The sequence below is a fragment of the Pelodiscus sinensis genome, chromosome 5 (assembly GCF_049634645.1).
Source record: "Pelodiscus sinensis isolate JC-2024 chromosome 5, ASM4963464v1, whole genome shotgun sequence".
Taxonomy (NCBI): Eukaryota; Metazoa; Chordata; order Testudines; family Trionychidae; genus Pelodiscus; species Pelodiscus sinensis.
The window spans coordinates 47,501,240-47,522,041 of NC_134715.1; the positions used below are offsets into that span (position 1 = coordinate 47,501,240).

Sequence of the window (20,802 nt, forward strand, 5' to 3'; positions counted from 1 at the left end):
GCCATAGCAGTTTAGGAAGAGGAAGCAGATAAGCAGGATTAGAGAAATTTAGAAAATGTTAAGTCTTTTCTTTTCTGAGACATGTAGGCCTTGAACAAAGCATCATTCTACAAGCTGGTGGGTGGAGGGGATGGCTATGAAGATTTCATCTTTAAATGAGCAGTTTAAAATTTAATTTTCTCTTGCAATTTTCACAAAGAATAATTGCATATGTATGTGCATCTTTAGGCCCTGATCCTGCAAAGACTTATTCATATACTTAACTTTGCACACTTTGACTGTTCCCATTGCCTTAAATAAGAATACTATAAATTTAGCACAATTTTTTCCCCATGATCGGAATCCTTTCAGAGAAGAATGGTTTGATATCCTTGTTTGGCTTGAATGATAACTTACATGTTAGGGATCCGTTTTGGAGACATTATTCACATGCCATGTTAAATGATGTCCACTTCTCATATAGTTCTTTTAGATATTTGTACATGAAAGTTTAAAAAATCATTATTCACAAATATTTACGTCCTCAAGCTAGAAAAAAATGAGATAATTCAATTAAGTCAAAATCGATCATGAAATATTTTTCAAAAGTGATCACAAATGTGTGTGTTTGGTGCAGGAAAATCATTTTTATCTAATACATTTAATTGAATAATCCAAGATCGTCTTAGTTTTATTCATCTAGTAATGTTACAGTAATTTTTAAAGTGCCAGATTAGCTTAGAAGCTTGGTGCTACCTAGCACTTTCTAAAATTCTGGCCACATCAAGATATTTCAAGTAGGGCATCCAAAATCACTAGACTCTTTTGAAAACTGACTATATTTATATATTTATTTCCCAGTCCATGCATATTCCTTTACAGGTTCAGCCATATACTGTAAATACCTATGGACACCAGTATAATTATTTGAGAATACTGTAAAATGTGGCTGAAATTTTTAAGGTTTATGTAGTTCTCAAAAATATTTTATAAATATTCTATAATATACTTTATAAATCCATGTGATATGAAAAATGGTACATTTTATCCTTGATTTTTTTTGTCAAAGCTGTTCATAAAAATGTGTCTTACCAACACAACAGGTATATTGCAAAGAAGAATGACAAGAACTCTAGACATTTTTAGGATTAAATCATTCCAAGCTGTATGTGCAAAAAAATGGCTTGCTTAAGCACACTTGGCATCATTTTTCTCAATATGACCTTTGCATTTATAATATGGCAGAAGCTTGGCACCTTCCAGTCTCTCAGTATAGACTTGAATGGTTGCCAGTTTGTGTGCCTTTTGATGTATAGTCATGTACACTAATAACATTGCTGAAAATGAAGACAAATTCATTGATCCATGTGAACCTTTTCAAGCTTTGGAAAACTAGTAATTGTTTGGGTTAAAATCTACAACCAACTTTTTCTTTTCTGTATCCCACTTGAAGTAATTTCTAATATTGAAATTGAATTATGTAACACCTTTTGTAGTTATTTTATTACAATTATGAAATGGACATGTTAAGTAAATCTAGCTTTTTTCTTTAATAATCCATTCTTACGAAGGGTAGAAGCCTCCTGAACCTCCAGGGCAGTGCATTGAGGCGTGAGACTGTGTCTGCATTAACTCTTTATTCAAAATGATACATAATAACAGAAATGGCAGTAGTGAAAAAAGGATTAAAAAGAGTCAACACTTTTCACGTATATGTGATTTTATTATTTATCCTCCCATGATTTTCTTTTTACTTTTCAAATCATTATTTGGCACAAATACTCTGTTTACACTCTACGTGACTTGAATGATAGAATGATAGAATCCTAGGGCAGGAAGAGACCTCAGGAGGTCATTGAGCCCAACCCCCTGGCCAAAACAGGACCAACTCCAACTAAATCATCCCAGCCATGGCTTTGTCAAGCCGGGACTTTAAAACCTTAAGGGATGGAGATTTTACTAACTCCCTAGATAACCCATTCTAGTGTTTCAGCCCCCTCCTAGTAAAGTAATTTTCCTATTATCCAACCTAGACCTCCCATACTGCAACTTAAGAACATTGCTCCTTGTACTGTCATCTGTCCCCATTGAGAACAGCCTTTCTCCATCCTCTTTGGAGCCTCTGTTCAAGTAGTTAAAGGCTGCTATCAAATCCCCCTCACTCTCCTCTTCTGTAGATTAAACAAGCTCAAATCCCTCAATCTCTTCTCATAGGTAATATGCTCCAGCCCCCTATCATTTTTGTTGCCCTTGGCTGGACCACCTCCAATGTGTCCACATCCTTTCTGCAACAGGGGTGGGAAGGGGGGGGGGGGGGGAGGGGATAATTGAATGCAGTACTCCAGAGGAGACCTCACTAGTGCCAGATAAAGGGGAATAATAACTTCTCTAGATCTTCTGGCATTGCTCCTCCTAATACACCCTAATATGCCATTAGCCTTTTTGGCTGCAAGGGCACATTGTTGACTCATATCCAGTTTCTCATCCACAGTAATCCCCAGCTCTTTTTCTGCCAAATTGCTGCTTAGCTAGTCACTCCTCTCCCCCAGCCAGTATCAGTGTTTCGGATTCTTCCGTTCCAAGTACAAGACTCTGCACTTGTCCTTGTTGAAACTCATTAGATTACTTTTGGCCCAATCATCCAATTTGTCTAGGTCACTCTGGACCCTATCCCTACCCTCCAACATATCTACCTTTTCTCCTAGTTTAGTATCATCTGTCATGGCCCGTTGTGCTCTTTGACCAGAGTACATGTGGGTATATTATACCCCCATTGTTGTCATTTTGTCAGGGTTTTTTTATTCCTCTTTGATTTCTCTCAAAAACTGTACTCAGTAACATTGTCTTGAATTGATCCAGTTAGTACACGGCTAATATTACATCTTGGGATTTGTGTCCATACAGATTTAACTGAGTGGACTGCTCTCTAGATTATGAAGAATTCTTTGAGTATAATACTATTACCTTACTGTACTTTTCTACATAGTATATACCCAGATATTATGTTTTTGTTATTTCACATTTTTGTAAAACCTATTAAACCATAATCCTCTTTAATTGCAAAGCACTTTAGATCACTTATTTTTCTTTTTAAGCTTCTTGTATTTTAAGCTTTTTTTCTTGATGCTGTTGTGATGTGATTTTGTTTGCTTTGTTTTTGTTTCCAGGTTCCTGTTTTTATTTAACACCTTAATATGACACTACAGATTTCACACAGTTGTTGCTCACTAGTTCTTAAACAACCATCCAAAGACTTATTAATGCTATAACCTGATTTAATTCAAGTCTTTTCCTGTGGTATCCCTTTCCTCTAAAGGTGCCCCAGTACCCAATAAACCTAAAATTTCCTTTTCTTTATAGCATCTTGTCAAACACGTATTGAGAACCATAAATTCCTTCTGCCTAACAAATTGTGAGAGAACCTGGAAGCATTTCTGAGAAAGTTAAAAGAGAGATTCTGGAACCTCAACCTTTTACCTCATAATCTAAATTTAGCTCCAGAACCATTTTCCTAACAGTTGCCATTATCACAGGCTCCTTGCTCACCAGAAGATCTTTTAGGTGTCTTTTTGACACTCACCACTTTTCCACTTTACCCAGCTGACTATATTTCTAATGATTGAATACCCCCATTAACACAGCGTATCTGTATCTCCCGCTGTAACTCCATCCCATGGAGTGATGTCCTTGTTGAAATAGAGTTTTTCACCTTCACCTGTATTCGCTAAAGGATGTTGCCTTACGTTCCAGCTTGCTCACTTTCCATTATGAAATTGACTCCCTTAACTGGAGGACTGCATAACTCATTTCTGAGGTGGCCCCTCTCTACAATGTACCATATTCCATCTGTACAAACAATTTAATTTCTTTCTGCTCCTCTTCTTCACTGACTTTCGCCTCAGCTGCTGTTCATGGATTCTGAGGGCCATGAGCTGCTTGAACTAGTTGAGTGTGTATGCCATGTAGCCACAATGGAAGTAGTCACACATTCTACACTTTCTCCAATAAACTAAGTAACAAATTGCAAAACCAGGCTTGTTTCTAATTAGATCGTCTTTCAGAAGGCCAACTAAAGCCGTCTGAGCCATAAACATAGGCTATGGGACACTAAAAGACAAAAAAATGAGGGGAGAAGTGTGGGCTTCAGTACAGCATTCCCCAGCAGCCTTACATGGGAATTTCAAACAGTTCTCTTTTAATTTAAAGCAGTTTAATTTAAAGCTCCATTACACTCTCAGAAATGTTCTGTCTCATTCAGGGTACAACTAGACTGCAGAGTTTTTCTGGGTTATACTCAGAGGTGTTCCAGAAAAGTTCTGCAGCATCCAAGGAATGAGTCTGTTTTCTGAAATTTTTTTTGGAAAAGTGGACACTTTTTTTGGCATCCCTGTAAATCTCGTTCTACGAGGAAGAAGGGATGTTCCAAAGGAGGCTTTTTTCTGACAATTCCGGAAAAGGGATGCAGATTAGACACTTCCGAATTGCAAATCTGTGGGGGATTTAAATATCCCCCGCGACATTTGTATTAACATGGCTGCCGCTTTTTTCCGGCTTGGAGATAAGCCGGAGAAAAGCGCCAGTCTAGACGTGATTCTCCGGAAAATAAAGCCTACTTGGAAGTAGGAATAAGAGATCCTCCGGAAAAGAGACCCTCCGGAAGGGATGCCAGTGTAGACACAGCCATTGTGTCTGTAGAAACATTGCTTTTCTTTAGTAATATGACTCTATAAAGATGAGATTTAATCTTTTATTCTATATAACCCAGGTTGGTGGCTGTGGTTGGGTTTTTTTCTTCTTCTTCATAAAAAGGATACTTTCCCCTGCTAAAATCTATTTTATAGCCAACTATAAAGGATATCACAAAAAACAGTAAGTGATAAGAGCCTGAGGTGTATCAAAGAAAAGTGTTTGAAATAACCTTCTGTGAGAAAAATATAGTCAACTACTCCATTTTTTGGTGGGAGTCCCTAGGACTTACATCTTATGGGACTTTGGCAAGTCCGAGGAATTTACACAAAAAATTGAAGGGTTGACTAAATTTTTCTGCCAAGCAGATGGCCAGTTGTTTAAACTACTTGTCCAATGGAAAACAACTTAGCAATTTATAATCATATAGGAAAGGAACCAATGTTGTCCATTATCATCTATAAACAGATGTGCTGAGGTTTGACTCATAAAAAGTGTATGATGAAAACTAAGGGGACTGTGATCTCCCTTGTATGTCTTAGGACAAAGAAAGAGAGTAGAAAAGACATTTGAAAAATACAGAATTTGTTGTCTCTGAAAATGCCTTGCAAAATATTATAAATAAATCACCAGCACCTTCATTATTCTTTCACTTTATGGGACCATCACCCTGACAGAAATATAAGAGCCAAATTTCAGCACACTGGGACAGTAAAAATAAGTAATCATCTGAGACATCAACCTTCCTTCATGTCTGCAGACAGTAGTTTCTGGGAATAGGCATTTCATCAACAGCTTATTGATGACAATTATGTGGTATTTATAATACAAAAACAATGCAGATAGAGCTCTCAGTATAAAACTTTAATGAGCAGCATGTTTTGTTGGAAGTGTCATAAAATTTTCATCAAAGTTCAAAATATTCCCATGAAAACAGCTCTGTCTTTGACAACAAGATCAGAAATTTACAGTTTAGATCAAATAGAAAGAGAAATGTTGTCTGTTATAATTATTAGGATACGATAATTATACCTTTACAAGCTCAGAAAATTTTAAACAAGCATCTTAATAAAAAATATTGCAAAGGTAGTTTTTAAAGCTGGCTTTGTTAGTTTTCTCTTATAAATCATGTAAATAAAAGTATTTCTTCGAAGTCTGATCATAAAAAAGTTTAATCTTGCAATCAGGATGCTGATCATAGGGCACAATCATCACTGAAAATTATGTAGCCTCATGTAGTTCATGTAGCCTCTTCCTGGAACACCCTTGATTCACTTGCTTCTCCCACCTCAGGGACCAACACTTGTTCATAGGGATTGGCTTCTATCCCTGCTCAGTGGTTTCAATAATCAGACTGTTTCAGGAACAGCTGCTTGGAGGGAAAAACCTGTGAAGTTGGTGCCTCTGAATGGCTGGACCCCTCTGGTGGGAGATAAAATGGATATCTTTCTCTTATACAGAAGAAAGCAACAGAAAGGCTGTGTCTCCCTCTGCTACTGGAGTCTGATGCCAACCTGATGATTCCTTTTCCCCGTCATTGCAGTTTCTTGGCAGTATCAGTCATATGGAGTCTGCAGTTGGTTGCCTTGGACTATCAAACCAGCTTTTTGATCAGTAACACTTCTTCATTTTCTATTCCACTGTGCTACACTGGGTCTCAAGCAGAGTCTAGTCATGCAATTTCAAATACCAGCCTCTACATCTGCTCTTAAGTGCTGTCAGATCCATAGGGCAAGAAAAGCTTCCATTAATCTTTCCCTTTACTTCATGAAGGATGGAAGAATAATTGCAGTTCTGTAACTATATGCTCTCATGAGTTCCTCAAATCTGCTCCTAGGACACATAATGGGGGGACTGGGTAGGTTGGATCCTTAAATAACTAACACGATTTGCTTGTACTTAAACCAGTGCACCTTCTTATCATTCCATGCAGCTGTTTAGTCCCCTTTATGCCATCTGAATGAGTATCATCTGAAAAATAAATGATATATTTTATGTCAACTCCTTGGATTAGACTTTCTGTTCATTCCTTGTTCTAGCTCTCTTGATCTTGTATGATTGTATTTAAATAAATTTAGTTCTTATGCCAGTCCTTAGACACCACTGATCCACATTTATTCTTTATGTATTTATGTAGTTAATATGTTCAAAATGTGTGGCTTAACAGACTTGGGCAAGCAGTGTAAATATCAGCTATCTTCAACACACAAATTAAAATAACTGAAGTTTTCTGAACAACCATAGGAAGAATAGCAATAGTAGATTTCCAATAAAAATTGAAAGGGTCATCAAGTTCAATGCTGTTGTAGAATTCTACTTGTTTAATCAATAGTGAGGTGCAAATATATGCAGTTAATTATGCACAGGAATATGTAAAAGAAGGTACAGAATACTTGTTTCAAGGAAGTTAAGATTTCATAGTTGGAAGTTTATCTTTATTTGCAGAAATCTCCTTACTTACAAATAACAAAGACATTGCAATAGTTTCTGAAAACATCTGGTTGAATAATATCTATAAAATCCACATAAAAGAATAAATTGTTCAGTGATTGACAGAAAATGTTAAATAGGTTATTTGTAAAACATTATCTCACAATCTAAAGAGCTGGTCAAATAATGGAAATATTTTTTAGGGAAAAATTTATTCATGGAGTAATGTGAAATTCTATAGGACACTTTACTATGAATGAATAATTTGAGCAAGTTAGCTATTAATTATGATTCATTGTTTAATGACAGACATACCAGTTTTCTAAATGTTTGTACTTTTAACACATTTTCTTTCCTATAATATTTCAGTTGAGATACACTGAAGCACTAAAATACATAATTTATAGTAAATTATTCCCCAAAGATATAACACTATTTCACCATTTCTATAAAATAAATTACCCGTATAACAGTATGTATAGTTGCTGGCATAGAGCTTCGTAAGTGTCTCAGGGGAAGAAGGAGTTTTTTGGGAATGGGAGACAGGCAGCAGCAACACAAATATGTCCCTCTAGAACATCTTGGCTGTGTCTACATTGGCATCCCTTTCCGGAAAAGGGATGCTAATGAGACACTTTGGAATAGCAAAATCCGCGGGGGATTTAAATATCCCCCGCGGTATTTGCATTAATATGGCTGCTGCTTTTTTCCAGCTTGGGGATAAGCCAGAGAAAAGCAGCAGTCTAGACGTGATTCTCTGGAAAATAAACCCTTTTCCAGAGGATCTTTTATTCCTACTTTCAAGTCTACACATCACTTATTTTGAAATAGCTATTTCAAATTTGGCGTTATTCCTCGTAGAATGAGATTACCAAATTCGAAATAAGTGCTCCACTATTTCAAATTTATTTTGAAATAGCAGTTTGGCTGTGTAGATGCTAGGAAAGTTATTTTGAAATAACTTTGCTATGTAGACATACCCAAGTAGAATTTAGAATCATCTTCAGCGTGCAACTCCTTTAAATGTTTTTTTACAGAATCATAGAAGATTAGGATTGGAAGAGACCTCAAGTGGTCATCTAGTCCAAACCCCTGCTCAGAGCAGAACCAACCAACTTACTCATTCCAGCCACAGCTTTATCAAGCCTGGCCTTAAAAACCTCTAAATATGCAGATTCTACCATCTCCCTTCTTAACTCATTCCAGCGCTTTACCACCTTCCTGATGAAATAATTTTTCCTGATGTCCAACCTAGACCTCCCCCACTGCAACTTTTCAAAAGATTCTGATCCAGTTTTCTCCATGATTTATAGGAATTAGCTGATTTTGAATGCAAAAATAACTTTTTGTTTTGTTATGTAGTTAGAATGCATGAACAACCAGCTGAGGATTAAGCAAGAAACAACCCTTCTTACACTGATACCAAAGGGCATCCTGCTTATTTCTGATCCTTCCCAGAAGCAAGCTATGATGAACAGGGATAGAATCATAGAGCAGCAGAGGGTCAGAATAGTCTATAGAGAGCTAACGTCCTCCTATGGGACTGTAACATCCCATGATTCCCCACAGAGGACTATGATTTAAAGCTACAATTTAGCATTGTGCAGGATACAGTTATAGGTTCAGGGTTTCTCCTGAAATTTCTCTCTTTTCCAGCAGATTACTACTGAGGAGTTGTGAGGCTGGATTGGGATCAGGACAAATTAGCATTCAGTTTCCTTCAGATATATATTTTCCTTTTTTCCTCCTGCCTTTTCTGGCTGCTGCTAAAATTCTCTCTTTTTGTAGGCTGTGTTGTTTGATAAAGCAGAGATTAGGATGCTTGTCCTGCTAATGTCTTCCCACCATTTTAACTCCTGATTCTTGAGGGCATTGGCTAGAACTAAATTAAGAGTTCTTTCTAACGAAGAAACTCTAGTGAGTGAGGATAGAATATTGTCCTTAGATATAGAAAAGGTCTAACAGGCTTTAATGAGCATAAGTTCTTAAAAAGGTTGTTGTTGGTTAAATGAAAAGCAGACGGAATGTATTCAGAATCTCAATGAGAGATCAAAAATCCATCTTGAATGCTAATGGTCAGCATCCTTCTTGTTACAAGGAGAGGTTTCAACTTCCCTCTTTATTATTTGTTCTCATGATTGAACTATGATAATAATTAGAAGAGACCAAGAAAGTTTTGTGATTGATTTCCAAAGAAAATAAAATGTTGTCATTGCAGATCATAGACTACAGTCATGTACATTTGTTCTAATACTGTTCTATGTGGTTTGCTCTGACCTTCTCCTGCCCTCTCATTCAGACTATCTGTACTGCCAGATTTACTCTGACATTCATACCCACCTCCATTGTCACTCCTACTTGTTTCTTCCCTTTGACCATCTACCCCTCATCTCGTTTATTTATTTATTTATAATTGCAAGAAGAAAAATTCACTGTAGATACCCAAAATCCAAGTATCATTTAAGTGATCATTTCAACAATGCTGCCAGCCAGACATCTACAGTCACCTTTTTTATGTTATCCTGTTCCTTTTAACTCTTTATCTTGTGCTACTTCTCTCTTCCCTGCTCACTACCATACTATTACAGACACGTCAGTGTCATCACCATGACCCACTTTGCTTGTATGTTGTATCTTTATCTCCCATCTGCTTTATTTTTGTCTTATATTGTAAGCTTGTTGGGGCTGAGATTTTGTCTCAAAAGTACCTCACACATTTGTAATCTTGATGGATACAAACAAAAAAAATCCTCACATATATTTCTTTGACAGGATAATAAGCCTTGTGGATCAAGGGGGTAGTGGTAGATGTGGGATATCTAATCTTTTAGTAAAACATTGCTTGGCCTCATCAACAAACTAGGGAAATACAACCTACAGTGAGCTACTACGAGGTGGTTACATAACTGACTGGATAACCATTCCCAGAGAGTATTATCAATGGTTTACAGTCATACAAGAAGGGCATAATGAGGGAGTTAAACAGGGATCATTCTGGGACCGGTTCTGTTCAATATCATATCATTGTCATCGTCATCAATTACTTAAATAATGATTTAGAGAGCACACTTACAAAATTGTGAATGATTCCAAGATGGGAGGGGTTGCAAGTGTCTTGGAAGAGAGAAATATAATAAAAAATGATCTGGACAAAATGGAGAATCATCTGAAATAAATAGGATGAAATTCAATAGGGACAAATGAACAGATTCCATTTAGGAAAGAATAATTAGTTGCACACCTATGAAAAGGGAAATGAGTACTTAAAAAGGAGTATTGCAGAAAGATCTCTGGGGTTCATAGTGGATTAAAAGCTAAATGTGAATCAAGGATGTGACACTGTTGCAAAAAAACAAACATCATTTGGGGATGTATTAACAAAGAGCAGTGGTTACCAACCAGTAAATCAGGATCCACCAATAGGTCTTGGAGCCTCTGACAGGGAACCCTGACTGGTTTGATGAGGAAGCTATCAATCAATGGCACTTCAGTTGCCCCTCCCCCCACTGTCATGCTGCTCCTGCCCTCTGCCTTGGAGGTGCTCCCTCAGGAATCTCTTGCTTGTTGTGCAGTGTGTGGGAGGGAAAAAAGGGGGTGTACTGATATCAGGGTGTCCCTCTTCTCCCTCCTCCTGTATCCTATCTCCACACAGAGAGAAGGGGATGGAGGAGCTTGGCAGTGCAAATCTCTGTCACTCTCACACACCGTGGGCTCGTCTACACTGGCCCCTTTTCCGGAAGGGGCATGTAAATTTCACTAGTCGTAGTAGGGAAATCCGTGGGGGATTTAAATATCCCCCGCGGCATTTAAATAAAAATGTCCGCCGCTTTTTTCCGGCTTTTAAAAAAGCCGGAAAAGAGCGTCTAGACTGGCCCCGATCCTCCGGAAAAAGTGCCCTTTTCCGGAGGATCGGGGCCAGTCTAGACGCTCTTTTCCGGCTTTTTTAAAAGCCGGAAAAAAGCAGCGGACATTTTTATTTAAATGCCGCGGGGGATATTTAAATCCCCCGCGGATTTCCCTACGACGACTAGTGAAATTTACATGCCCCTTCCGGAAAAGGGGCCAGTGTAGACGTAGCCTGTGTGTGTTTCTGTCATTCTCATAATACAAATTGTCCTTCGTTCTCATCTCCCAACCCAACACATACGTGTATGGGGGAGGGGAGGTTGTTGTTTCTTCTTTTGCTGCTCCCTGCCTTAACTCCACTGCTCCACCATCTGGAAGCCATCTCAGTTAAAAGGTGCCCAGCCAGAGTCTGCTTCCTGAAACCCTGTCCCAGCCCTGAACCTCCTCCTGCACTCAAACTCCTGCCCAGAAGTGAGTCCTCTTGCACTCAAACTCCTTCCCAGTGCTTGTGCCCTGAAACCCCTCATGGACCCCAATCCCCCACCCTGGGCTAAGCCTGGAGCTCTTCCCACACTCCAAAATCCTTGGCCTAAGACCAAAGCCTGCAACCAAACCCCTACCCCAGCCTGGTGAAAATGAGTGAGGATGGGGGAGGAAGGAGGATGGAGTGTTCAGGGTGAAGCCTCGAAGAAGGGGCAGAGCAGGAACAGGGCCTCAAAAAATGGGTGGGAAGGAAGTGGATCAAGGGTATTTGGGTTTGAGGTAGATCTTATGTTGCACTTATATTGAAAAAAGTGATCTTGTGGTTAAAAAGTTTAGAGACCACTGAACAAGAGTGTTGTAAAGAAGATACAAGGAGTAATTCTTCTGCTGTACTCTGCATTGATTAGGCATCAACTGGAGTATTGTGTCCAGTTCTGGCTGTCACATTTCAGAAAAGATGTGGACAATTTGGAGACAGTCCAGAGAAGAGCAACACAAATGATTAAATGTCTAGAAAACATGACCTATGAGGGAAAATGTAAATAATTTAGAAAGAGAAGACTAAAAGTAAAGACAGAGGGTACATTATAACATCTTTCAAGTATCTCAAAGGTTACAAAGAGGAGGGAGAAAATTATTTTCCTTAATCTCTGATGATAGAAGAAGAAGCAATTATTTTAAATTGCAGCAAGGGAGATTGAGGTTGGACATGAGGAAAAATTGTCACTGTAAAGCAGTGTAATAAATTGCCTAGGAAGGTTGTGGAATCACCATCATTGGAGATTTTTAAGAACAGATTAGATGTACACTTGTCAGAGATGATCTAGATGGTGATTGGTCCTGCCATGAGTGCAGGGGATGAACTTGATGATCTCTTGAGGTTTCTTCCAATTCTATGATTCTATCATTCTTTTCCAGTATGGAGAAAGCTCAGGCTACCATTTGTCTGTATCTCCATGGAACTTAAAGTACTTACCTGTTAACCAACACACACACAAAAATTATGTTAAGTGACAGAGCGGTAGCCATGTTAGTCTGAATCTGCAAAAACGACAAGGAGTCCTGTGGCACCTTATAGACTAACGGTACATCTACACTAGCCCCCAGATCAATTTAGGGAGGCTAATGAGGGTAACCGAAATTGCAAATCAAGCCCGGGATTTAAATATCCTGCGCTTGAGTTGCATGTTCCCAGCCGGTCGCCATTTTAGAAATTGACTAGCCCAAAGTAACTGCCCACATCTACACGCAGCAGTGAAACGGGATTCTGATTTAAAGCCCCTAAATCGAATTAGCAGGTAAACCTCATTGCAGGAGGAATACTAGCTAATTCAAGCTTATGCTCCAATAAATCTGTTAGTCTATAAGGTGCCACAGGACTCCACATCGCTTATGTTAAGTGAGTTCATATGCTCTTCACATATTTGTGTTAATCCATTTTGAGTACCCCACAACACTTTGGAAGTCTGAAATCAGCTTTGGTATTAGAAAATATTATTAAAGGCAAGATATATGAATAGTGTATCCTTGGATAGGGTGAAATGAGCCTCTACACACAATTGGTTTGGAATGCAGTATCCAAAACAGAAACAATAAATGTACAGAATATAAAAAAAAGGAACAGTTGCAAACTGATGGGTTGGATTTTAGTGATGTGCAACTTGTAAATTATGTTCTAAATATAGCTAGCTGAAAGGCAAATATTTGAAGCATACCTTCCGTGTAAGTTAAACAGGCTGTGAGAATTTCACAGATGGATGGTATGTGTGTCTCCTTTTTGAATTGTATTTCTTTGTCTTTAGACAATAAATTTGGCTAAGTGTGATTATTTGGTCTCAAAGTTTATAATAGTGAATTGCAGTGTTGTAAAACAATTGGCTATACAGTTGGGTCTAATAATATTCTATCTTGAGGTCAGATGGAGCAAATTGTCCCTGCTAGGATTTGAACTAACTATTGTTTGAAAAAAATGATAGGTTAGCTTCAGAATTATCCCTTTGATTTATCAGATATAACAATTTTTTTATTTGTTCCATTAAGATGATTCCGATAAAACTCTGAATTTTAAAGAATAAAATTAAGGTTTTTCCATGGAAATTGAAATATAAATATTATTCATTCTTTTTGCACCTCAGTTTTCTTCCCTAATTCTGTCACAGATGGCCCCATGAATATGTTCATGAAGTATTTAAAAATTAAGATATACCAGTATTGATGAAATTGCAATATAAAATAGAGGGGCACCATTTATCTACTTTTATCAGATGAAAAAATTACAAAGACACAAAACATCTTTGTGGTTACCATACAATTTTTCTTTTTCCAACTTCAGTACTGATATCTGAAAATATTTTATAAAAAATTAATAGTTTTTCAGATTTCCAAATAGACAAAGACATTTTTATAAAGTCTCTGGCAACTGTAAGTCTCTCTGATGCTAGAGATGTAAGAGAGTACATAAAGTGGGATTTTGGTGCTCAGTCACTGCTGCATTTTTGTTGTTTCTGCTCTTAAATTTTCTGTAAGCTTTAGAGAAAATAAATACCCAGTGGCAAAATCTATTCAGTCTTTCACTTGAATCTGTTACATCTCTCTAAAGTAAAAATTGACCCCTAGTCTCTACATAAATATGTAGGATTAATGTACAGGACCTGAAGTAGGATTAATGTACAGGACCATTGGGTGATATACTCAATTGTCATACCTGAACATGGCTGCAATGGAATGATGCATGAATTTAAGTTTAAGGCTTGTGTCATACTTAAAATGTTCCAGAGGCACAAATGCACCTGAGTTCTGCAGAAAAGACACTACCTCTACTGATGGGAGGGGTTCTTCTGTAGGTGTAGATACTCCACCTCACTGAAAGGCAGTAGATAAGTGAATGAGAGAATTATCCTACCAATTTGGTATTGATTTACACCTAGGGGTCAGGAAAAATCCACACCCTTGAAAGACACAGCTATACCAACCTAACCGAGGGTATGTCTACACTACCACCCTAGTTCGAACTAGGGTGGTAATGTAGGCAACCGGAGTTGCAAATGAAGCCCGGGATTTGAATTTCCCGGGCTTCATTTGCATAAAGCCAGGCGCTGCCATTTTAAAATGTCATGAGGAGTAACGGTAGTTCAGACTAGGCTTCCTAGTCCGAGCTACCTAGTCCGTGCCGCGTGTAGAACTACCGTTACTCCTCATAACATTTTAAAATGGCGGCGCCCGGCTTTATGCAAATGAAGCCCGGGAAATTCAAATCCCAGGCTTCATTTGCAACTCCGGTTGCCTACATTACCACCCTAGTTCGAACTAGGGTGGTAGTGTAGACACACCCCAAGTTAGAATTGTCATGCTCCTGGAAGATGCAGCAGTATTGAAGTAGATACCTAGTACAGACCAGGTCTTAGTTTAGTGTTTTCTATCCCTTTCTATTAATTCAGATTACATTCTTTATGTCCAAGTAAGTTATCCTCTGTATCCATCTCCATCTTTCTTCCTTTTGTTCTCCTCCAGTCTTTATCTCTATCACTGTCTCAACACTGCAATGTTCATATTGCATACTCATAGCAAGTGCTCTGTAAATGCTTGTTGTATAAAGCGAAATTCTAGCCAGAGAAAAGGAGATAATTGGTTCTCCATTTTTAAGACGCAACTAGTGTTTGTAAATATCAAGTGATGATTTTCCCTTCTTAAAAATTTCAATACCCGTCTCTATTTAGAGTTTGATTCTAATTTCAGTTCGATAGGCCAGGTGCATATTGACGCAGATCTTGTAAAAACAGCTATTATTCCATAGGCATTTAGGAAAACAGCTGCTGATTTTAGAGGATAGAGGAAATGTTTTATGTTGAACTTGGATATGCAGTAATGAAACCATTTATTATGAAGTAAAAATGAAAATGTCTGAATGAACCAGTCAGTTCACTGTAATTCCATTTACTGTGAAATTCTGAATAAAGTGATTTTTCCCATTTACACTTTGCCATACGTTCTCTGCTCACATAGCAAACATTAAATGATTTAGTTCAACTTCAACTCTTAAAAACAGAGACCTTTTGGTGGATTTAGTTGTTTAATCACTCTGTCTATTCCGATTTAAGACCTCATCTTGGGGATACATATTGTTAAATAAGGAGAAATTTTACACCAGAGATAAACTTTTAATTGAGAAGCTTCATTTCACTCTCAAATATTTAATATATTTTTTATTCATTTCTGAAAAAAACCCACCTCTGCATTCATGGATTCTGACTAATAATAAATTTGGCCAGAACCATCAAAACATTTTAAGAGATACTGCTTCTGTGATATATCTGCTGGGATCACAAGCAGAAATTCCTGATATTTTACCCAGCCTCATATAAATTGCCAAGTCATTTTTTGCAAATTCTAAAAATAAAGGATCAGAGAAGCATCTGTAATGGTGATTGGCTAACTCAATCACAATGAAGTCCACTTTTCTTTGCCAGATACCCAAATTCTAGCTGTTTCTTTTCATTGTATAAAAAAATGTATAGCTAGCTAATTCTGCCCCATTCTTGTATCACCTATAGGAATAAATGTGGTGTGATTCTTTGCTGAACAGAGTGAGTTTACAACTTATCTAGAGATTATAAATGCATATCTAAATTATAAATGAGTAATTCCTATAAGTGTTATTTTTCAGAAGGTCTTATGTGAATTAGGAGCATGAGTTCCAGTGAAAGCCAGTGGTCTTTGTGCTTTTAAGTCATTTGTGGTAAGTCTAGACTACAGGCTTTTGTCGATAGAAGTTTTGTCGACAGATACCGTCGACAAAACTTCTGTCGACAAAGAGCGTCTAGACTATATTCAGTTCTGTCAACAAAGCAAGCTGCTTTGTCGACAAAACCCTGTAGTCTAGACACAACCCTAGATGCAATAACACCTTCTGTCAACAGAACTCTGTCAACAAAAGTCGTTATGCCTCGTAAAATGAGGTTTACCAGCGTTGACAAAACTGCTGAGTTCTGTCGACGTTCTGTCGACAGAATTCAGCGATAGTGTAGACGCAGGTATAGTTTTGTCGACAAAAGTCCACTTTTGTTGACAAAACCCTGTAGTCTAGACACACCCTTAGGGTGAAGCTACACAGCAGGGTTTAACTCAAAATAAGCTACGCAAACTGAGCTACCTCAATTACATAGCTTATTTCAAAATTGGGAGCTTCTACATAGCACTTATTTAGAAATAGAGTGCTCCTCTTCAAACTTCCCTTACTCCTCGTACAATGAGGGTTACAGGAGTCGGAGCAAGAAGTCCTCCAGCTTGACAGTATTTCAACATTATTTTTAAATAACTGCCTGCTTGTAGCCAGACAGAGTTCCCCCCCTCCCATAAAATCCATCTTGCTTGCCTCTCTGAGGTGCCTGGAGCACACAGGGCACAGAAAGCAATACAATCAGTATAGTCTTTGATGCCTTAACAGAAGGCCCAGATATGCTGGCTCATCGTGACCCTGGACAACTGTAAACATAGATAAAAGGGCCATCAATCCAGTCGCCGACCAAGAGGCTGCAAAAACTGCCCTTGGCTAGCACCAATATTGATACGATCACACAACCGTCCCGGGAGAAGAATCTCCCTCAGAGTAAAGAATGTCCAGTACTCCCAATTTAGTTTTCTCTCTCTTACACATGTACATTACGTTCATAACTCCCTTGTAAGAACTGGCATCACAAAGATGAACCAGCAAAATTTGGCATCATAAATAAGAAAGAGAATACGTGAAACCACGGGTATAAAGATGGACCCAGCAGCACACTCACTTTGAGCATCAATCTCCCATCTACCTGATGGTTGGGTTATGTGATTGTCTCCCGAGGTCCACACGGGGATGCCCAGCCTTGTATTCGTCTTTCCGAGGAATTGAGAGACCAATCCTGGCCTGACTACACTGGAATAGAGACACAGAAGGGGGTAAAAATTGTACCCGTATGTGTCCTTTTGTCTTAGTGCATGCATAGAATTAGAGGTCTATAAAGATTAAGCTGTCACTTGGTACCATTATTTTATTTTATTTTATTTTATTTCCTTTGTAACCACTTTAAAGATCTGTATTTGTTAGCAGTTAAGAAGTAGAACACTGTAACTGAATGCTTTATAAGTTTTCTTAATAAACCTGTAACTGTTTAAGCTTTAACCTGACTCCTTCTGTTGCTGTAACAGAACCAGACACAATTAAAAGAACTATAGCCGGTCAGGGTAGACGCAGTGAGAGCTGGGCGTTGGGGCTCTGCTGCCTCCATGGGGCAAACCCTTGGGGCACCCGTCAGCCTTCCCGGCTGCCCGCTGGAAGGGGACCCTGTCCTAGCAGCTAAAGACTCGGGTGTAAAACTTTGGGGCACCCGTCATCTTCCTGGCTGCCCGCTGCGAAGGGACCCTGTCCTTGCAGTTGAAGACTTGAGTGTTTAATAGGGCTCACAGACCACTCACTGCCCCGACCACCAGCTGACACTGCTGTGTAGACGTGGACTACATTATTTCAAAATAATGTTGCTTGTAGACGTACCTTTAGGTATTTCAGAGAATGCATCCTATATCTACAACATTTGGTACATTGTCAAGCACTCAATTCATGTCTAATAAATAAAACTGTACATAGCAATAATTGTTCTATGTTTGTCCAAGGAGCTATAGCTAGAAGTTAAATGATGAAATAAAAGTTTTGATTTGATATCAGGAACAGTTTTTTAGCCACTAGGTGTATAGAACTTTTGACAATTTCAGACAGAACATGCTGGAAGTTCCATTATGACATAACTGGACTGGACAAAATTCTCTTGTAGGTGCCAATCTTGAGAATATGACCTAAGAAGTCTTTTCCATTTTTGTCATTCTCTGATAATTTTGCACATCATCCTCTGGCATCAATGCATAAAGATAAGCAACAATGTGATGACTAAATTATTTTATAAGGTCATTGAATTGTCATATGAATATTTTCATTTTACAAACTAAAAATAATAATTGCAGTAATATTATGAAACACATGATTATAATGCAGAATCAGAGCTGTCTCCTCTCATTTTTAGGCAAACTTCCTAAGAAATAAAATCATATCCTGAGTAAAAATTCCAGCATTCATGTAAGGAATGACACTATAAAAAGAGACATAAAATTTGATGGGTGTTAATGTTCTGGAAGCACATACTTTTCAAAGGTGATAAGTACACATAGCTCCATTTAAAGTTAGAGATCAGCACCTCTCAAAATCAAGACATGTATGAATTGTATTCACCTTACTAGCTTAAGCATTTTAATATGCAAATTCAAACCATTAGGTAAGGTACAGTATTTATGGACTAGCTCATCCTCTTGCTGTTTTGGATACTGACTAGCATTCATTAAAAGTATTTTATTTTTGCATCCACAGATGTCTATGAAGAACATGGGAATTGTTTCATCATTTTCAGAAATGCTTGCCTGCCAACCACAGCCAAGAAGGGAATTAAGCCATAATTTTAGTGTACAATGTCTAATAGCATAGCTTCAAAAGACTCTCCTTGATATGATAAATGGTAACGTCACCATCAGAAAAAAGAACAAAAAAGAAGAAAAAAATCACCATTTATCTTGTATAGTAATAGGAAGCATGTATGATACAACTACAATCTCTCCCCGACTTATGAACCGGTTACGGACCAAGCAATTGGTCGTAACTCAGTTTGGGTATGTCTACACTACTCTCCTAGTTTGAACTAGGAGGGTAATGTAGGCATACCGCACCTAGTTCGAACTACCTAGTTCGTGCCCCGTGTAGCCGCGCTGCACGGGGTTCGAACCAGCGGGGTTTTAAAAATGGCGGCTCCCCGCTTATGCAAATGAAGCCCGGGAAATTCAAATCCTGGGCTTCATTTGCAAGTGCGGTATGCCTACATTACCCCGCTAGTTCGAACTAGCGGGGTAGTGTAGACATACCCTTAGTTCATAAATTGGACCCCATAGAGTTACATGTGACTATGCTGTTTGTAAGCGTCGATTGCATTCATAACTCGGGGTCTGCCATTTACAACAGCTTCAGTCATAAATGTGAACTGTAGTAAGTTGACTGTTCACAATCCGGGGACCGGCTGTATTATTTCCCATGTCCATTATAATACGGTCCCACATGCCCATTCCACATACATAGTGGAGGTGGTCAAAGCAATGGGGGAGTAAAGGAATTCATTTTATTTTTAGTATTTTTCCTTGGATGTGAAGGCATGGGAAAATGTGTTTTTTCACCCAACATTCTCTCAAAAATTATAAAGGAAAACACTTTCAATCTGCTCTAAAGTAGATGAGGGGAAATCATGACAATTAAGACTAATCTTTGCCTAATATTTTAAAAGTGTTTCACTTTGAAATTTCATCAAAATATTGAAAAAAAAAGTTTGAGCTGCTCTGATATTTGGTGACTGCAAGAAAATACAGATTTTTAAAAAGAAAGACTTTGTGCTAGTGTCAGCCGACGGTCAGGGCAGTGTGTGTGTGTATGTTTCCGAGAAAAGGTTTAACGTCCGTGCCTTTACTGCTAGGACCGGGGTCCCATCGCAGAGGGTGGCCAGCAGGCCAACAGACGCCCCGTTATATAGGAAGAGCTTATTACATCTTAGATTTCAGCTGCTAGAATTTCATAATTCCTTCGCAGCGGGCAGCCTTGAGGAAAGACTGAAAGATGCCCCAGTGGGTCCTGTCACCTGGGAGTGACACAGATCCAAACGCCCAAGCTCTTCCTATAACTGTCCCTTTAGACCGGCTGAAGTTCTTTTAAATTGTGCTTGGTTCTGTTACAGCAACTGAAGGAGTCAGGTTAAAGCTTAAACAGTTACAGGTTTATTGAGGAAGCTTATAAATCATATGGTTGCAATGGCTATTGCTCTATTTCTTAACTATTAGCAAAATATAGATCTTAAAAATGGTTACAAAGAAGATAAAGATAGAAAAATAGAAACAATGGTACCAAGTAACAGCTTACTCTTTCTATGTGTACACTTAAGACAGAGGACCACATCCAGGTACCATTTTTACCCCCTTCTGTGCCTCTCGACTCCAGCATGTCAGGCCAGGGCCGGTCCCTCAATTCCTAGGAAAGACGAAAATACGAGGTGGGCGTCCCCATAGAACCTCGGGAGGTCAAACACCTAACCCGACCAGCAGGTAGAGGGTAGAATGACACTCAAAGTGAGTGTGTGCTGGGCCCAACTTTTATAATCATGGGGTCACGTATTTCTCTTTCTTATCTTAATTGCCAATTGATGCTGGTCTGTCTGCTGTGAGACCAGTTCTTACAAGGGAGTTGTGAACTTAATTTACACTTGTAAGAGAGATTTGAGATGATTAAATTTTGAAGTACAGGACATTGTTTTCTCAGTGGGAAAT

General features: G+C 38.4%; 1 long non-coding RNA gene across 1 annotated transcript in view; it reads right to left on the reverse strand.

The window, feature by feature from the left end:
* Window positions 1-2,283: 2,283 nt before the first annotated feature.
* The window catches only part of LOC142829589 (uncharacterized), a 34,594-nt gene continuing 16,075 nt past the window's right edge, over window positions 2,284-20,802 (reverse strand). The window contains exon 2 of the long non-coding RNA XR_012904138.1: window positions 2,284-6,636. This is a non-coding gene — a long non-coding RNA (uncharacterized LOC142829589). The remainder of the gene's footprint in view (window positions 6,637-20,802) is intronic.